The sequence below is a fragment of the Crotalus tigris genome, unplaced genomic scaffold (genome assembly GCF_016545835.1).
Source record: "Crotalus tigris isolate CLP2741 ecotype Arizona unplaced genomic scaffold, ASM1654583v1 scf7180000017752.986373038:1224578, whole genome shotgun sequence".
NCBI lineage: Eukaryota > Metazoa > Chordata > Lepidosauria > Squamata > Viperidae > Crotalus > Crotalus tigris.
The window spans coordinates 1-18661 of NW_024096614.1; the positions used below are offsets into that span (position 1 = coordinate 1).

General features: G+C 42.4%; 1 pseudogene; it reads left to right on the forward strand.

Moving 5' to 3' along the window:
* Positions 1–2316: 2316 nt before the first annotated feature.
* LOC120306743 overlaps positions 2317–18661 on the forward strand; it is a 36699-nt pseudogene continuing 20354 nt past the window's right edge.

The window sequence follows — 18661 nt, forward strand, 5'->3', positions numbered from 1 at the left end:
TTTGTTCGATTTTATTATGATTTTATAGTTTAATAATTTGGTTTAACAAGTTGATTTTCTATTTTTATGTTGGTTAGCTGGGCAGAGTTATTTGATTAAGATTGGTGTGCATATAAGTTTGGAAGATTAATAGTAAGATTTAATCTATCATCTCTCTCTCAATGAATGAATGAATGAATGAATGAATGAAATACTATTAAAGAATTAAAAACAAAGACAGCACTATTCAAGGTTGTGCCTTTCATTCTGTTTACTAATCCTTTAATCATAACTAGAACAGCATTACATGATGTTGCATTCAGACTAAAAGCCTAAAGAGATTTTAACATCTCAAGGTGTTTTCTTTTCATGTAACTTAATTGTTCATTTGGCCCTCACTGTTCCAGTATTTCTCTCAGAAATTACAGAAATAAATTTGCATTATCCTTAAATTGTGGACCAGTACAAGGATTCTTTTTGTAGGAACTGATTTTTATGGTTTTTTTAAAAGTTCTTTCTTATGTACAAGAAATAAGTAGTTAAAAATGAAGTACAGAATACAAAATACAAGTGGATAAATAGCAAATCTGGAATTTTATGATACTAATATATCCAAATTTCATTATCAGAAGTTTATAGCATTTTTATACCCATTTGCCAGTGAAAATGCAGTATCCCTATTGAATTTTAAACAAAAACAAATTGGTTAACAATTATTCAAATGATTAAAACCAGAAGTAGTAAACAATGTGCTCTACCGATTCTATTAATTACACAGTGTTAAAATATAAGCTTTAAAAGCAAATTTGGGGTATGACACAATTCCATGCTTAATATTATGAAAGTTTCCATTCAAACTTAAATTCTGAGTTGGATTCACTTTTTAAATTCAAAATTAGAATTAACAGAATAACAGAGTTGGAAGGGACATTGGAGGTCATCTAGCCCAACCCCCTGCTCAAGCAGGAAACTCTATATCATTTCAGACAAGTGGCTGTCCAATCTCTTCTTAAAAACCTCCCGTGTTGGAGCACCCACAACTTCTGGAGGCAAGTCGTTCCACTGGTTAATTGTTCTCACTGTCAGGAAATTTCTCCTTAGTTCTAGTTCGCTTCTCTCCTTGGTTAGCCTACAATTTGGTTAGCTATTTTTCTAAAAAAGCAATCCAAGGTCTTTTCCAATAAAAGGAATGTAAATTCCTTGCTTCCTGTAGCACGTACAGTGATAATTTAACAGTGATATTTTGAAAGAGTGTATGATTTGATAAAACTTAATAAAGACATCTCAGATTGCAATAGGATGGCATCATCAGGCTAGGAACATCAACAGTAAAGATGTAATTTTCTGATGGTTTATCTCTAGCAGCCTGTCCTGCCTATCTTGATTTCTTCCTTAATAATTTCTTGATTGTTTCTTCCCTGATTGTTTATACGGTGCTATTTACTGCAAGCAAACATTCAGGCATAAGGAAACAATAGGGTGTTGTTCGTCCATCGATTTTCGATGAGGACCTTGACATCTTGTGTCCGTAGGTGGCTGATAAGACCGATGGTAGCACGGAATGTTCTACCACATACTGAACAAAGAAATGTAGACACTGTTACTTCAGCATTTACAGCTCTGGCTTTGCAGAGTGCTCACTTCTCTTGTGCCAAGATTGTCCCTCTGTGTTCATATGTCTGGCAACCCTGGTACACCAAGGTGCGCCATGTCGGTCGATCATGCGCCAGAAGTCCCCAAGAGATGGTGTTAATATCCAGGGACTTGAGAGAGGCTTTCAGCGTGTCTTTGTATTGCTTCTTTTGTCCCCCGTGCAATTGTTTTCTTGAGACAGCTCGCCATAAAAGAGCTGTTTAGGGATGTGATGATCTGACATCCTTACAACATGGCCTGCCCAGCGCATCTGGGCTTTCATCAACAGAGTGTAAACTGATGATAGGCCTGCTCTGGAGAGGACATCTGTGTCTGGTATCTTATCCTGCCACCGGATCCTCAGAATTCTACGAAGCAAGTCATGTGGAAGTAGTTCAATTGCCTAACGTGCCTCCTGTATACTGTCCAGGTCTCAGTAGCATACATCAGGGTAGTTAGCACTGCTGCCTAGTAAACTTTAAGCTTAGCAGCAAGGCAACCAGGACTGAACGCAGTGGTGGGATTCAAATATGTAAACAACCCGTTCTCTGCATGGATGCCGCTTCCAGAAGTCCGTTCTGAGCCATTCTGGGCAACAAAAAAATTAGCTACCGGTTCTGCTGAACTGGTGCAAACTGGCTGAATCTCACCGCTGGCTGAATGTCATATTTTCATTTTCTGTTTTGATTCAAATGGCAGCTGGCTAAGCGATATGGAAACATCTACACAATATGGTCGGGACACATGGCTATAGTGGTCTTCTCTGGATTTCAGGCAGTCAAAGAAGCCCTCATTCAAACTGAAGATTTTGCTGAGCGACAAATGACTCCCTTTTTTAAAGAGGCCTTTAAAAACAAGGGTAAGTTTTCATGAAGCTTAAGGGGTAATTTATCTGGTAAAATAGAGAATTTGCAGATTGGGGTAGATGATATATATCAGTGGTGGCGACCCTATGGCACGCGTGCCAGAGGCGGCACTCAGAGCCCTCTCTGTGGACATGCGCGCCATGCCCCAGAGATGGCAACCGTCCCTCTTCAACCAGCCACCCGCTAACTGGCTGAGGTCCCACATGGCCGGATGCATCCCAGCACCCATGTGCTCGCTGGCCTCTGTGTGCGGGGGCAGATGGTGTTAGGCAGCAGTCACCCCGGCCCCTGCCTCACCTTTCCCTGTGACAATGGCACTCCAGCCCTACCTCACCTTGCCTCGCCTCACCCCGCAGAATGAGCCTCCTGCCCATCGCCCCACCTGCCAGAGACCCCCTGGATCTCCCCAGCCCTGCCCGGCCCCCACAGACGTCCATCCCCACGAGCAACATCAAGGTGATCACACCCACCTTGGCCACACCCACCCAATCTGCCATGACCACAACAGCCATGCCCATCCAGTGGGCCACGCCCACCTGGCACCCGGCGATAAATAAGTGGGTTTTGGATTGCAGTTTGGGCACTTGGTCTCTAAAAGGTTCGCCATCACTGATATATATTATAAAATAAAATAAATAAATAAGAGCGAGCGAGCGAGAGAGAGAGAGAGAGAGAGAGAGAGAGAGAGAGAGAGAGAAAGAAAGAGAAAGAAAAAGAAAGAAAGAAAGAAAGAAAGAAAGAAAGAAAGAAAGAAAGAAAGAAAGAAAGAAAAAGAGAAAGAGAGAGAGGAGCACTGAGAAATCAAATTGCAAATTCTCATCACTATGTCATCACAAAGAAGAGGGGATCAATCTATTCTCCAAAGCAGGACAAGAAGCAAAACTCATTTTTGGGGAGGGAAAAAATGAAATAGTGTTGTAGACTTTTGGTTTCTCTGCCATTGTTCAGTATAATCCACGAGATTTCAGAGCAGATCTAGTCTTATTCTGGCAGTCCCACTTGTACCAGGCAGAAGCTGATTTTGCATCACTGATCCTGTTTTTCGCTGGAAAAAAAAAGAGGGATCTCTGAGATGGCCAAGTAGAATTTGCACGAGAACACACTTCATCTAAGCCAGGGTAATTCTGGGACTTGAAGTCCACAAAGTCTTGATCTTGCCAAGGTTGCAGACTCCTTGATCTAAGCTACCTAACAATATTTTAGTGATAATTTTTGTGAGCATAATGACTCACTCATTTCTTCTGGCTTCAGGTATTATATTTTCAAATGGTCAAAACTGGAAGCAACAAAGACGGTTTGGCCTAATCACTATGCGAAAACTTGGACTTGGGAAGAAAGGCATGGAGAATCGAATAGAAGAGGAGGCCCATCGGCTGGTGAAAATCTTTGCACGTGCAAAAGGTATCCTGTCTACAATCTCTGCATGCTTCAGAATGATATATCTGGTGTTTCATTAATACAGACTACAGAATAACAGAGTTGGAAGGGACGTTAGAGGTCTTCTAGTCCAACCCCCTGCTCAAGCAGGAGACTCTATACCAGGGCTTTTCAACCTTTTTACCCATTGTACTACTTTTAGGATATGGTAACGTCTGAGTACCGCCAGTCGCCTAGCAAGGTGTCAAAAACTTGATGAGCCAAAAAAAAAAAAAAGGAAAAAAGTGATAAAGTACAGGTAGTCCTCAACTTACAACAGTTCGCTTAGTGACTGTTCAAAGTTAAAATGGCACTGAAAAAAGTGCCCCCCAAGCCACAGCCGAGCAAGGTACCTGCCTGCCCACCTGGCGGCGCTCTTCCTCCTGTCCGAGGTTTTCATTGTTGTGAGCATTTCTGTTGAGAATTGGTGGGGGGGTGTAGGGTGGGGGGGAGAGGTGTTTGGTTTTATTCTCCCGTCTGCTGGGTGGTTGCAGCAGGTTTTGGTCACTTCACATGACCCTGGGACACTGTGACTGTCATAAATATGAATCAGTTGCCAAGCATCTGAATGTAAATCACAAGACCCTGGAGATGCTGCAACATTCCAGCTGATCAGCGCTTCTTCTGGGCTCAGCAGAAGTGCCAGGATCAGTGCTGCTTTCCAGCTGGAGCCTGGTGCTGATCCTGGCGGTTCCATTGAGCCCTGACAGCCTCAAAGAAGTGCTGATCCTGGTGGTTCCGCTGAGCCCTGACAGACCTGCAACTCCAGCCATCTCCCTCTCAGGCTTGTGCAGTGCTGCCACCGGTTCAGCTCATTCCCTTCCCCCACTACCACTTTTTTAGGATGGTCGCGTATCACCTGCCAGGTGCCAATGTACTACAGATGGTACCCGTACCACTGGTTGCTCTATACCTTGCTCTATACCACTCCAGACAAGTGGCTCTCCTGTTTCTTCTTAAAAGCCTCCAGTGTTGGAACACTTTTGGAGGCAAGTCATTCCACTGATTAATTGTTTTCACTGTCAGGAAATTCCTCCTTAGTTCTAGGTTGCTTCTCTCCTTGATTAGTTTCCATCTGTTGCCTCTTGTCTTGCCTTCAGGTGCTTTGGAGAACAGCTTGACTCCCTCTTCTTTGTGGCAACCCCTGAGATATTGGAACACTGCTGTCAGGTCTACCCTAGTCCTTCTTTTCATTAGAGTAGACCAGTGATGGCAAACCTTTTAGAGATCTAGTGCCCAAAAACTGTGCTTCCCTAACCCCGTTCCGCTCTGCCCCTGCCCCCGCTCCATCCCCCAGCCTTCCCCTCGCTATGCCTTGCCCCACCTGCCCGCAGGGCCACCCACTGCCTCCACGGCCCACCGTAGCAGATCGCCCAGGTGGCCCAGCAGCGTCATGGCAGCCACGCCCTCCGCCCGCATTCCACAGCATCATCTACATGTGACGGGGTGCGAGGGTGGAATCTTGTCTCTGCTGCCAGGTGCTTGGCTGCGCTGCTCCGTACGGGCTGTGGCCAGGGCGGCTCTCCTCCTGGGGGGCTGCTGGTAAGGAGTGGGCCATGGGGGGGGAGAAGCTTTGGTGACGGTGCGCATGCCCACAGAGAGGGCTCCGAGTGCCACCTTTGGCATGCATGCCATAGGTTTGCCACCACTGGACTAGACGCACCCAGTTCTTACAACCGTTCTTCATGTGTTTTAGCCTCCAATCCCTTAGTCATTTTTGATGCTCTTCTCTGCACTCTTTCCAGAGTATCAACATCTTTTTTATATTGAGGCTTTATATCAAAGCTTTTTTTTCTAATCAAGGTTGATCCTTTCCATGTTCCTCCTGACCACATGAACTGTGTCCCAACTGAATGCAAGGCCTGTAACAGGGGAATCTCTTATTCTTCCAGACAAAGACAAGAGTCAACAATTTCACTGTATCAGTCCCTATTTTGATAACCTAACTGTCCCGTGGCCCGTTTTTTTTCTAGCCTTTCGATGAAAGAGCCCTCTGCAGGGTCCCCTACTAACCGAATGGTTAAAAATAAGTGTTGTTTGATGGGTTCCCAACTACAGGTAGTCCTTGATTTACAACCATTGGTTTAGTAAGTATTCAAAGTTATAATGGCACTGAAAAAAAATGACTTACAACCAGCCTTCACCCTTAACAACAGTCACAACCTCCCCATGGTCACGTGATCAAAATTGGGACGCTTGGCAACCAATATGCATTTATGACGGTTGCCGTGTCCCAGGGTCACGTGATCATCCTTTGTGGCCTTCCCATGGGGCTTCTGACAAGCAACCTCAATGGAGGAAACTGGATTTACTTACTGGCTTTATGATTCACTTAACAATTGCAGTGATTTGCTTAACAATTGTGGCAAAATTGGCGGAGAGTCACTTAACAACTGCCTTGCTTAGCAATGGGAATTCTGATCAGAACTCTATACAATTGTGTACAGGTACAACCTGTACCGCCTCCCTTTTGTCCTGAAATCCCACTGACAATATAAATAGTTAAAATCAGGATAATATCAGTCTGATGGTGATTTTTTATTTTTAATTTCCAGAACAGCCACTGGATCCTTCTTTGCCTGTCACCACTGCAATCTCCAATTTGATTTGCTTTATGGTTTTTGGATACAGATTTTCTGCGAAAGATGAAAAATTCCAGAAAATGTTAATAAACTTGAATTGCTATATGAAATTTGGAGGCAGCTTTATTTACCTGGTGAGTTTTCTTCCAGAGACCCTGACTCCATCCTCCATCCTCTTGCTGATGATTTTTATTATGAAGATTCATTTATCAATGTAAGCAAAAGAGGCCGGGGTTTTAAAAAGAGTTTTAGCTGTGGAGGGCTACTGCAAGGTATCAGGAAGGCAGCTTTTTCAAGAACTCGCTGAGCCCTCCATGTGCACCTCTTCAGGTCTCATCAATTTCCTGACAGTTAGAGCAATTAATCAGTGGGACGAATTGTCTTCAGAAATTGGGATCCATGACAATTTTCCGCAGCCAATGTGCCACAGGACAACTCGCTGTGGGACAAGTGTTATACTAATATCAAAGAAATGTAAAATGTAAAAAAGATGTTGAGACTCTAGAAAGAGTACAGAGAAGAGCAACAAAGATGATTAAAGGATTGGAGGCTAAAACTTACAAGGAACAGCTGCTGGAATTGGGAATGTCTAATGAAGAGAAGGACGAGGGGGGATGTGATATCAGTGTTCCAATATCTCAGGGGCTGCCCCAAAGAAGAAGGAGTCAAGCTATTCTCCAAAGTACCTGAAGGCCGGACAAGAACCAACGGGTGGAAACTAATCAAGGAGAGAAGCAACCTAGAACTAAGGAGAAACTTCCTGACAGTGAGAACAATTAACCAGTGGAACAACCTGCCTCCAGAAGTGGTGAATGCTCCAATACTGGAAGGTTTTAAGAAGAGACTGGACAGCCATTTGACTGAAATGGTATAGGGTTTCCTGCCTGAGCAGGGGGTTGGACTAGATGACCTCCAAGGTCCCTTCCAACTCCTCTCCTCTCCTCTTCTCCTCTCCTCTCCTCTCCTCTCCTCTCCTCAGGTTGTTCCATTGGTTAATTGTTCTAACTGTTAGGAAATTCCTCCTTAGTTCTAGATTGCTTCTCTCCTTGATTAGTTCCCATCCGTTGCTTCTGACCCCCCCCCTCTTCTTTGTGGCAGCTTCTTAGATCTTAGAGCACAGCTCTCATTCAATTCTGCCTGCTGGCATCCAGAAGTGGTTTACCAAATATATATAATGTCATGTGTCTGATTAACGAAACACTTCAAAGAACCTTCAGGCATTTTTTTAACCTAAAAAGCCCTTATTAGTGTTACAGAGATGTCAGCACGGCATGGTGAAAATGCTAAGATCTGAATTTTCCTTCCCTTTGCACATAACATTCCAGGCATTTCCCCTCCCCTATTTTGGGGTCATGATTCACATCTTCCAATTAACTCGGAGGGCAAAGATTCACTTCCATTCCTTTTTCCCAGGCTTTCCTTATATTCCCTGTCACCTGATTTAACTCTAAAAATACCAGACAGTTCTGCATATATTGTCGAAGCAAGAATTAGCGGCCTTGGCATATAAATGACATAGCCTGAAGACTTATGAATTAGTCAGACAATATTATCAAAGTGGTAAATTCAAATAATTGGCTGATGACGTCATTGTGATAGAATTTCTCCCACCACCCCCTCTTTCCTTTAGTTGTATGAATTGTTTCCATGGTTGATGAAACATCTTCCTGGACGTCACCAGAGGGTGTTCCGGGCTTTAAACGATGTCATCTCATTTGCCAAGGAAGAGGTCGAGAAGCACAGGGAACTTCAGTCACTGCACGACCCCCAGGATTTCATTGATTACTATCTTCTTCAGATGGACAGAGTAAGTGTTGGGCATCCTGGAAAGAAATTTTTTGTGGGTCTTCAGAACTCAGAAGGGCATCCTATTTTGCTAAGGACAGCATACCGAGCAATCTTGCTGTGTTGTTCACATGTACAGGTACTCCTTGACATACAACCATCTTCTTAGTGACTGTTTGAATTTACCACGGCACTGGAAAAAAAGTGACCTATGACCATTTTTCACCCGTCAACCATTGCAACAGCCCCATGGTCATGTGATCAAAATCCTGATGCTTGGCAACTGACTTGTATTCATGACAGTTGCAGTGTCCCGGGGTGTGTGTGTCATGTAATATTGTGACCTTCTGACAAACAAAGTCAATGGGGAAGCCAGATTCACTTAACAGTCATGTCACTAACTTAACAACTGCTAGTGATTCACTTAACAACTGGGGCAAGGAAGGTCGTACAATGGGGCAAAACTCACTTAACAACTGTCTCGCTTAGCAATGTAAATTTTGGGCTCAACTGTGGCCATTCCTTCCTCCACCTACTGTTGCTTGAAGCTGGTTGCTAGAATCCTGCAGGCCTGTGTTGATTAGTTAATTTACGACCTTTTTTTTTCACGCATGCAACCACTGCAGCATCCCCGTGGTCACATGATCAAAATTCAGATGTGTGGCAACTGGTTCATATCTATGACGGTGGCAGTGTCTCCCTGGGGTCATGGGATCCCCTTTTGCGGCTTCCTGACAACAAAGCCTGTGGGGAAACCAGATCCACTTAACAACCATGTCATTAATTTAACAACTGCAACGTTAATGGGGAGGAGGCCAGATTTGCTTAAGGAGTGCGTGGTTCACTTAAGAGCTACAGTGGTTTGCTTAGCTATTTAATGGAACTGAAGGCAAAGCAAGGGAGGGTTTAAAGGTGGTTAACTGAATTAAATATCCTTTTTAGTCGGGTTTTGACTTACTTTACAACCGCCTTGCTTATCAATTCTGGCCCCAGTTGTGGTTGTAAGTCGAGGACTACCTGTTAAAGATGTCTTCTACACAAGGAGGACTTTCCTCCGACACAGCAGTACGTGATGAATTGGGATTGTTAAGTTGATTTCATATTTTCTATTATCTACAACAGAGCAAAGGTGACCCTGAGTCTGCTTATGATGAAGAGAACCTAGCTCAGTGCATTGTTGATTTTTTTATCGCAGGGACAGAGACCACGGCCACCACCTTGCAGTGGGCACTGCTACTCATGGTGGCTTACCCGGAGGTCCAAGGTGAGACTCGTAGATTGCACAGGCGTGGAAGGCTTCTCTCAATCCTGAAACTGTTGCTTTTATTTCAGTGACAGATTCCAAGACTTCCTGCTTGAGTGGATGAGGAATAATTGCTCATCTCTAACTATAAAGAGGACATTCAAAACCCATAAAAATGCTATTTAATGGAACTGAAGGCAAAGCGAGGGAGGGTTTAAAGATGGTTAACTACATTAAATATCTAGAACTAAGGAGAAATTTCCTGTTAGAACAATTAATCAGTGGAACGACCTGCCTCCGGAAGCTCTGAATGCTCCAACACTGGAAGTTTTTAAGAAGAGACTGGACAGCCATTTGACTGAAATGGTATAGGGTTTCCTGCCTGAGCAGGGGGTTGGACTAGATGACCTCCAAGGTCCCTTCCAACTCCTCTCCTCTTCTCCTCTCCTCTCCTCTCCTCTCCTCTCCTCTCCTCTCCTCTCCCCTCCCCTCCCCTCCCTTATCCTATCCTATCCTATCCTATCCTATCCTATCCTATCCTATCCTATCCTATCCTATCCTATCCTATTCTATTTTTTGATATATATTTGATATGAATATGTATTTTTTCCTATTTTCCCCCCCTCCTACATCAGATTTTTCTCTCATTCTCGTAACAATTGGGCTACCTAATCTGAGCTGTCAATCTGAGCTGTCAAAATCCAAATCTTTACAGGATGGTCGTACTCTTTGCTGTCATCTATTGGTTGTCTGGATTTTGCAGCCCAAATATATGGCGGCCCTTCACAAGAGTGAATACACAGAATGTGGATCCTAGAATTCTTTCCAGGTCATGACATCAGTTCCATGGCAACTCAAATGTCATGTGATCATGTGACTGTGACTTTTTTGCTGGTTTCCAACATTTTTTGCAAAAAAAAAAAATGGATTTAGGAATTGAAGTCCACCTATCTAGAAACTCCCTAGGGGTAGGCTAAAAAAGGTGCTTTTTCAAAGGGCAACTAGTTTTTCTTTATTTTTCCTTGAAGATGTTTCGCTTCTCATCCAAGAAATTTCTTCAGTTCTACCTCATCCAAGAAGTTTCTTCAGTCACAACTGAAAAAGCCTCTTGGATGAGAAGCGAAACATCTTCAAGAATAAATAAGAAACTTTAATTGCTTTTTGAAAAAGTACTGTGGGAAGTCAGCCCCCCAGAGAAAGAAATATTTTGGAAATATTTAAGAGGCAGAAAAGCATGCTCAGTTTTCTTTCTTAATAGCCCCAAGTCTCCCTCCCCCAAGCAGAAACCAGCTCTGTAGAAATGCAGATGTAAATAATCCAGGAAGGTTGAAGCTAGAAGATTAAGAAGATAAAGACATCTAAAATCTACATACCCCACCCAGATTCTAAGACAGGACATAATAGGATTAACCCACAGATGCCAAAGGGCACACTCAGACTCAGGTCAAAGTTCATGCCACAGGAACAACTCCAAACAAAAGGCTCCAGAGGGTATAAAACCCCACTCCCTACATGTGCTCTCTCTCTTTTCTTCCAGAGCCATCTTTTTGTCTGGCTCTCCTCTTCAATAAACTGCAACCTTCTTTCTAAAGCAGTCACCAGGTTGGTTATTCCTGGCTTGGACTGAACCATGATGAAGACTTTTCCTCTAACACAGTGGTTCTCAACCTTTCTAATGCCGCGACCCCATAATACAGTTCCCCATGTTGTGGTGACCCCCAACCACTTATACATCACCGGGTGCCAGGGGCATGGCCAAAGAAAAGGGGGAAAAAAATGGCGGACAGCCTTGTTTGGCGACCCCCGTGAAATGGTCATTCGACCCCAAATGGGGTCCCGACCCACAGGCTGAGAACCACTGCTCTAACAGTACCTTTGGGTCAACTATGACCTGGATGACTGGGAATTTCCATAGACGTTCCCGAGGGGTAGATCTACCACCTTATGCTTTGTCATCATAGCTCAGTTCTTAATCAGATTCTTTGTGAATTATGTTCCACGTTCTTCATTGACTGCATCGATTGTAGTGGAGTATCTGAGATACTTTAAGATGAGATTGGACAATCATTTGTCTGAAACGGTATAGAGATTCCTGCTTGAGTAGGGGGTTGGACTAGAAGACTTTCAAGGCCCTTTTCAGTTCTGTTCCTCTGTTATTCTGTTATAATTTTTCTTTTCTATTATGGCCTTCAGAGAAAGTCCGCAAGGAAATAGAAGATACATTGGATCCCACCCATTCAATCTGCTATCAAGATCGGGTGAAACTCCCATATACCAATGCTGTGATTCATGAGGTTCTCCGTCTGAAATATGTCTTAATTGTTGGTGTCCCCAGGCAAAGTGCCAGAGACGTGAACCTCTATGGATATCACATTCCAAAGGTACGGGAGTTGATACTAGAACAATGAACATACCAGAGGACACTTCCTTTAATAAGGAATTCAGTGCAGTGGACATGTTGAAAGTTGAACCCCCCCCCTTTTTAAAAAAATCTGAAAGTCAAGAAATTCATGTATTGCATGCAAGTAATGATTCCAGTTGCTGGGAAACATAAGCCGAAAGATTGGCCTCTGTTTTCAATAACTTGAAAAAACTTTATTGCAGTCATTAACCAGCAGAATTTTTCAGTAATATACTCTGACATTTTAGTGATCGAGATTAACTGAAACCTGCTTCGTTATTCGATGAGAGCAGCATTAGATTAATTTAACTTGGTTATTGACTTAATCCATTTTCTGTGTTTTACAATTCCTTTCACCACAAGTGACAAAAACAGGCTAGGTTTCCATACCACTCTAAGAATCCCCAAATCTAATCAAAGTTAAGACAGACTAGCTACTATATTGCATGTGGTGGGAATGTGGCTACTAAGCCTGTAGCTGATCTGGTTAAATGCTTTGTATGAACACCGTCCATGAGATGTTGTGGTTAGTACTGATGCTCTTCATAGGAGAATTCCAGTTCTCTGCAGGTTGCTGCTACTCCTTTGCACAAAACCATCATTTTTTTCCATGTAAAAATGGTGAATAATGGATTTTCAGCTGACATTCAAGGAACAAATCTTGAAATAGGAATGGGAATGCAGGAACTGGTTTAGCTTACATTTTAATCAAGTTGACAGTAGGAGATAGCTATTATCCTTTTTACATAATTAGGGGAAATTTGCTAGGAAGAGACCCAGTTTGATCTAGTGGTGAAGGCACTTGGTTAGAAATTTGGAAACTATGAGTTCTACTGCCACCTTGGACATGAAAGCCAGCTGGGTGACTTTGGGTCAATCACCAGGAGACTGAATTCTAGTCCCACCTTAGGCATGAATGGTGCCTGGGTGGCTTTGGGCAAATCACCAGGAGACTGTGAATTCTAGTCCCACCTTAGGCATGAAAGTTGCCTCAATGGCTTTGGGCCAGTCACCAGGAGACTGTGAATTCTAGTCCCACCTTAGGCATGAATGGTGCCTGGGTGGCTTTGGGCAAATCCCCAGGAGACCGTGAGTTCTAATCCTGCCTTAGGCATCAAAGTCAGCTGGGCAACTGTGATTCAGCTCAACCCACCTCACAGGGAAAATGGGAGGAAGACGGAGTATTATATATGTTCACAGCCTTGCATTATGTATAACAATAAATAAGTAAAGGTGGGATGGAAATAAATACATTAGGAGGCTCTAGAAACGTCATCAGCTGTGTACCGAGATGCATTTCTTCCTCCTTCAGGGGACTTTGGTTGTTACAGATCTGAACTCGGTACTTTATGATCCCAAGAGATGGGAAACTCCTGAACAATTCAACCCGTACCATTTTTTGGACAAGGATGGGCATTTTGTACCAAGAGAAGAATTTTTGCCATTTGGAGCAGGTAAATCTGAAGCACGTTTTCCAGAATATTTAGATACAGTAGATAGATAGATAGATAGATAGATAGATAGATAGATAGATAGATAGATAGATAGATAGATAGATAAAATGATAGATAGATAGATAGAGATAGATGGATAGATGGATAGATAGATATAGAGATAGATAGATATAGAGATAGATAGATATAGATAGATAGATAGAGATAGATGGATAGATGGATAGATAGATAGATATAGAGATAGATAGATATAGAGATAGATAGATAGATAGATAGATAGATAGATAGATAGATAGATATAGATCAGTGTTTCTCAACCTGGACCGGTTTCTGAGGTGTGGACTTCAATTCCCAGAATTGCCCAGCCAGCCTTGCTTGCAAGGCTGGCTGGGGAATTCTGGGAGTTGAAGTCCACACCTCAGAATCTGGTCCAGGTTGAGAAACACTGATATAGCGAGAGAGAGAGAGAGAGAGAGAGAGAGAGAGAGAGAGAGAGAGAGAGAGAGAGAGAGAGAGAGAGAGAGCCTTTATTGCCATTGTTTCATGTGGGCAGAACAGCACACATTAAAAATGAAATTTAGTTGCTTCCTCTCAGAGTGTACACATACACAACACACATTTCATATATAATACGAATCAAATTCCTTGGTTAGGACTGAAACTAGAAACGTTGGCGAATAACTGTCCATCACTTCTAACCTCCTTTCCTTATCTTTGCACTGCAGGGCCTCGGGTGTGCCTGGGTGAGCAAATGGCCAGGATGGAGCTCTTCCTTTTCTTGACCATCCTGTTGAGGTCCTTTAAGTTTCAGCTACCAGAAGGAGCCAAAGGACTCAGTCTGGAACCCATTATGGGATTATCATTGCACCCTCAACCCTACAAACTTTGTGCTGTTCCTCACTGTAGGACCCCGTAAAATCAAGACAATTGCTCTCAGTTTGCATGTTGGCCTTTACCTCTAGACTGAAATTCTACTCCGAGAGCATTGCTCGGATTTGTTTGTCCTGGAGTTTTCTCAGAAATGTCCCTAACCCTTACCATTTGTTTTATTTTCATGCTGTTCTTTCTTCTGAAAGAGATGAGACTGGTATACAAAACATGGTACCGTATATGCCAGTGTATAAGACGACTCGGCGTATAAGACGACCACCGTCTTTGACGCCGATTTCAGCGCTTGCGGAAGTCGTCTTATACGCCGGCATTTACGGTAAATACAATCTGCTGTAAAACTATCACAGTTAAGTCATAAACAATAATGCAAAATCGTACAAAACAAAACAAAAAAAAGAGGAACAGAACAATGGGAATTCTTCAATTTAGTAAACGGGCCACTTGGTCCCACTGGGGCCATTGTTGCTCTGCTAGTGCACAGGTGAAAACCATGTTTTTAATGATGTTTAAAACAAGACAGAAGTAATCCTCGACTTACGAGCACAATTGAGCCCAACATTTCTGTTTGTGAGTTTTGCCCCATTTTTACAACCTTTCCTGCCAAGGTTGTTAAGTGATCTCTGCAGTGGTTAAGTCAATAATATGGTGGTTAAGCGAATCTGGCTTCCCTGTTGACTTTACTTGTCAGAAAGTTGCAAAAGGGGATCCCATGACCCGGGGACGCTGCAAACGTCATAAATATGAACCAAGTTTGCCAAGCGTCCAAATTTTGATCACGTGACCATGAGGATGCTGTAACGGTTGTAAGTGTGAAAAACAGACATAAGTTGCTTTTTTTTCAGTGCCGTTGTAACTTCAAATGGTCACTAAATGAACAGTTGTAAGTCAAGGGCTACCTGTGTTCCTGGAGACCACTTGTCTTCATCAAGAAGAGGAATCCATAACTATGGCTTGGTGTCCCAAAGGTGCTTTTTCAGGAGGCAACTGGACTTTCTTGTTTTTCTTTGAAGACATTTTGCTCCTCATCCAAGAAGCTTCTTCAGCTCTGACTGGGTGGTGGGGAATGGAAGGAAGCATCTTTGGGACAACTATGATGTTATGGTTCTGACAGATGAAACTCTTCAAAAGAACTTTGAGGCATTGTTTACCTTAAAGAATCTTTTATTCAAGTAGCATAATATCGGCACTGCATAATCAAAGCCAAAAACTGAATTCCCCTCCCTTGGGCACATAGTATCAAAGCACAATTCCCTCCTCCAATTAACTAATAAATTACATTCCCCAATTAGCTTGAAGTGTGGGTTTCCTCTCCAGTTCTTTAGCCTGCCAATTCTTGATCAGGTCTGGGCTCAATAACCTTGATTCTCACACTAGGTTTAGTATTGTTATGTCTACCTAGACTCTCATTCACATCCCCACCCCTCCCAGCATCATTTAATTCTAAAAGCAAAAGGGAAAATGATGGCTACATTTCCATCTGTTGTCAACGCAAACCATCTGATGTTAGCAGCGTGGACACATGACCTGGATGACTGAGAACCTCCATAGACATATGGCTTGGTGATTAACAAAGATTTTCTCTTGGACCTATGTTGCAAAGGACACCTATTGATGAACTATGAACATGGCTTCCTTGGTTGTTGTTCTAAGGAACATGAGTTGGTGGAAGTGGAGAGGCAGATATTTAACATACAATTGGTGCCTAATGCAGTAATGAAGACTTGTATTCTGACAAAGGTGGAAGATTAAAATCAGGGAGATGTGGTGATCCACCAAACGCTGGTGACGCATAATGCAGAAAAGCTCATTCAGCAACACTCCTCTGTCTCACAATGTTGGAGGAAACCTTGGAGGACATTTGGTACAAGCCTCTTCTCAAGGCAGGTTTGACTAGAGCACGTCTGGTAGAGGATATCCAGTCTCTATTTGAAGAACATCCAGTGAGGGACAATCTGCCACTTCATCTGGCAGCCTCTCCCACTGGCTGGCATCTCAAACAATCCATAAATTTATCATTGATGTATTTATTTAATCAATTTATATAGCTGCCCATCTCAACATGAGACAGCAGGGTGCTGCAGCTGCCAAAAAAGTCAACATGGTACTAGGCCGTGTTAACAGAAGGATAGAAACAAGATCACGTGAAGTGTTAATACCATTTTACAATGCCTTGGTAAGGCCACACTTGCAAGATGGCATCCAGTTTTGCTCACCACGATGTAAAAAAAGATGTTGAGACTCTCGAAAGACTGCAGAGAAGAGCAACCAAGATGATCAGGGGACTGGAGGCTAAAACATATAAAGAGCAGATGCTGGAATTGGGTATGTCTAGTTTAATGAAGAGAAGGACCAGGGGTGACATGACAGCAGTGTTCCAATATCTCAGGGGCTGCCACAAAGAAGAGGGAGTCAAGCTCTTCTCCAAAGCCCCTGAAGGCAGGACAAGAAGCAACGGATGGAAACTAATCAAAGAAAGAAGCAACCTAGAACTAAGGAGAAACGTCCTGAGGTAGAACAATTAACCATTGGAACAACCTGCCTCCAGAAGCTGTGAATGCTCCAATATTGAAAGTTTTAAGAAGAGACTGGATAGCCATTTGTTTGTAATGGTGTATGGTTTCCTGCCTGAGCAGGGGGTTGGACTAGAAGACCTCCAAGGTCCCTTCCAACTCTATTATTATTATTATGGATCATTGCACAGTCAGCCAGATGTTCAGACTGGATTTGGCATTTTGTCTACCTATCGAGTCCTTACCCAGGACCTGAGATAGGCAGATGTGGATGTTTGTTGTTGTTGTTATTATTATTACTACGTGTGACTCTGGGCAGTGAACAGTATTAATAAATAAAACAATAACAATCACTAAAATTAAAACTTCAGGAAAAAGCTGAGAGATACAACTGTCATTAACGAATGCATCCAGGAGACGAGAGCCTTCACATATTTGGGAGGCCCCAGGTTTTGGGCACAGAACTAAGCCTTTGGGGCCTTGGGAAAAGGAACAGAGTCAGGGTCAACCTAATCAACGGCGGGAGAATATTCCAGAAGGCAAGTGCTACAACAGAAAAGTTCTTCCTCATGTCCAGCTTAGACCTTCTTCCTTATGCTGTTAGTTCTGGTCCTGCTTAAGAAAGAAGGGGAGAACCTGCAGCTATTAAGTGAGTTTTGCCCCATTTTACAACCTTTCTTGCCATAGCTGTTAAGTGAATCAATGCAGTTGTTAAGTTAGTAACATGCTTGTTAAGTAAGTCTTCATTGACTTTCCTTGTCAGAAGGTCTCAAAAGATGATCACATGACCCTGGGACACAGCAACCATCCTAAATATGAGCCAGTTGCGAAGACTCTGAATTTTGATCACGTGACCATTAGAAAAATTACGGCATACTCCATTTAAACTTCCAGAGAAAGATTGAAGTTAAACGAAGTCCAGGCAGAAGAAGAACATCGTGGCTTCGAAATCTAAGGGACTGGTTTGGACAAAACTCAGCAGCCCTTTTTCGTGCAGCTGCTGATAAAAACAGGATCACCAACACGATCGCCAACATCCGATAATGGATAGGGCACGAGAAGAAGAGGAAGACTATGGGGAGGCTGCAACGGTCCCAAGTGTGGAAACCGATCATAAATCATTTTTTTCAGTGCTATTGTAACTTCGAACAGTCACTAAAGATTGAGGACTACCTGTATTGAAGACTGTAATACTTTTAAAACAACTCCTACATTTATATTCATAATCTAATTTCTCTGGTTAGCCTTCAGGTTTTAATTCTGAAACTTTCTCTGCTTTTAACATCTTCACATCTCAACGTACAACAGTTAACATTTTTAGACTGTTTATGTTTTGTCACATAACACTTAGACTTTTTCTATGTTTACCATGTCTCATATAAATGTATCAAATATAAATATGTATTTGAATGATAATTGCATTAGTTAATTACACAGAACTGTAACCATTTACTGTTAAAATATATTGTACTTTTTTTCCTTTTGTTGTGTTTGATTTCACTTTTTTCTCCCTTTACTTTGATGATCTATGGATTTTTACTTTTGTGGAATTTTTTTTTTCATTTCTTTTTCAATACTATGTTGAGTTGTCAAATTCCAAATGCTAAGTATATATTTCAAAAGGATGTTATTGTCTGAAAGTTTTAGTTTTTGATGCAAAGTCACATTTATGTAGTCTATTGCTTTCTCCTAAAGTAAGTAATTATTAAGACATGTGTTTTAAAGAAGTATTATCCTTATTATATCTCCAACAAATCCTGTTCTATACAGGCATAATGGGGTCCAATACATTCTAAATATTATCTTTTGTTGTATAACCCATACACCATGGTCCACTGGTACTTCTGATATAGAAGTAAAAACAGTCTCAGATTTTCTAGGTCATATAGGCACCTCTAATTC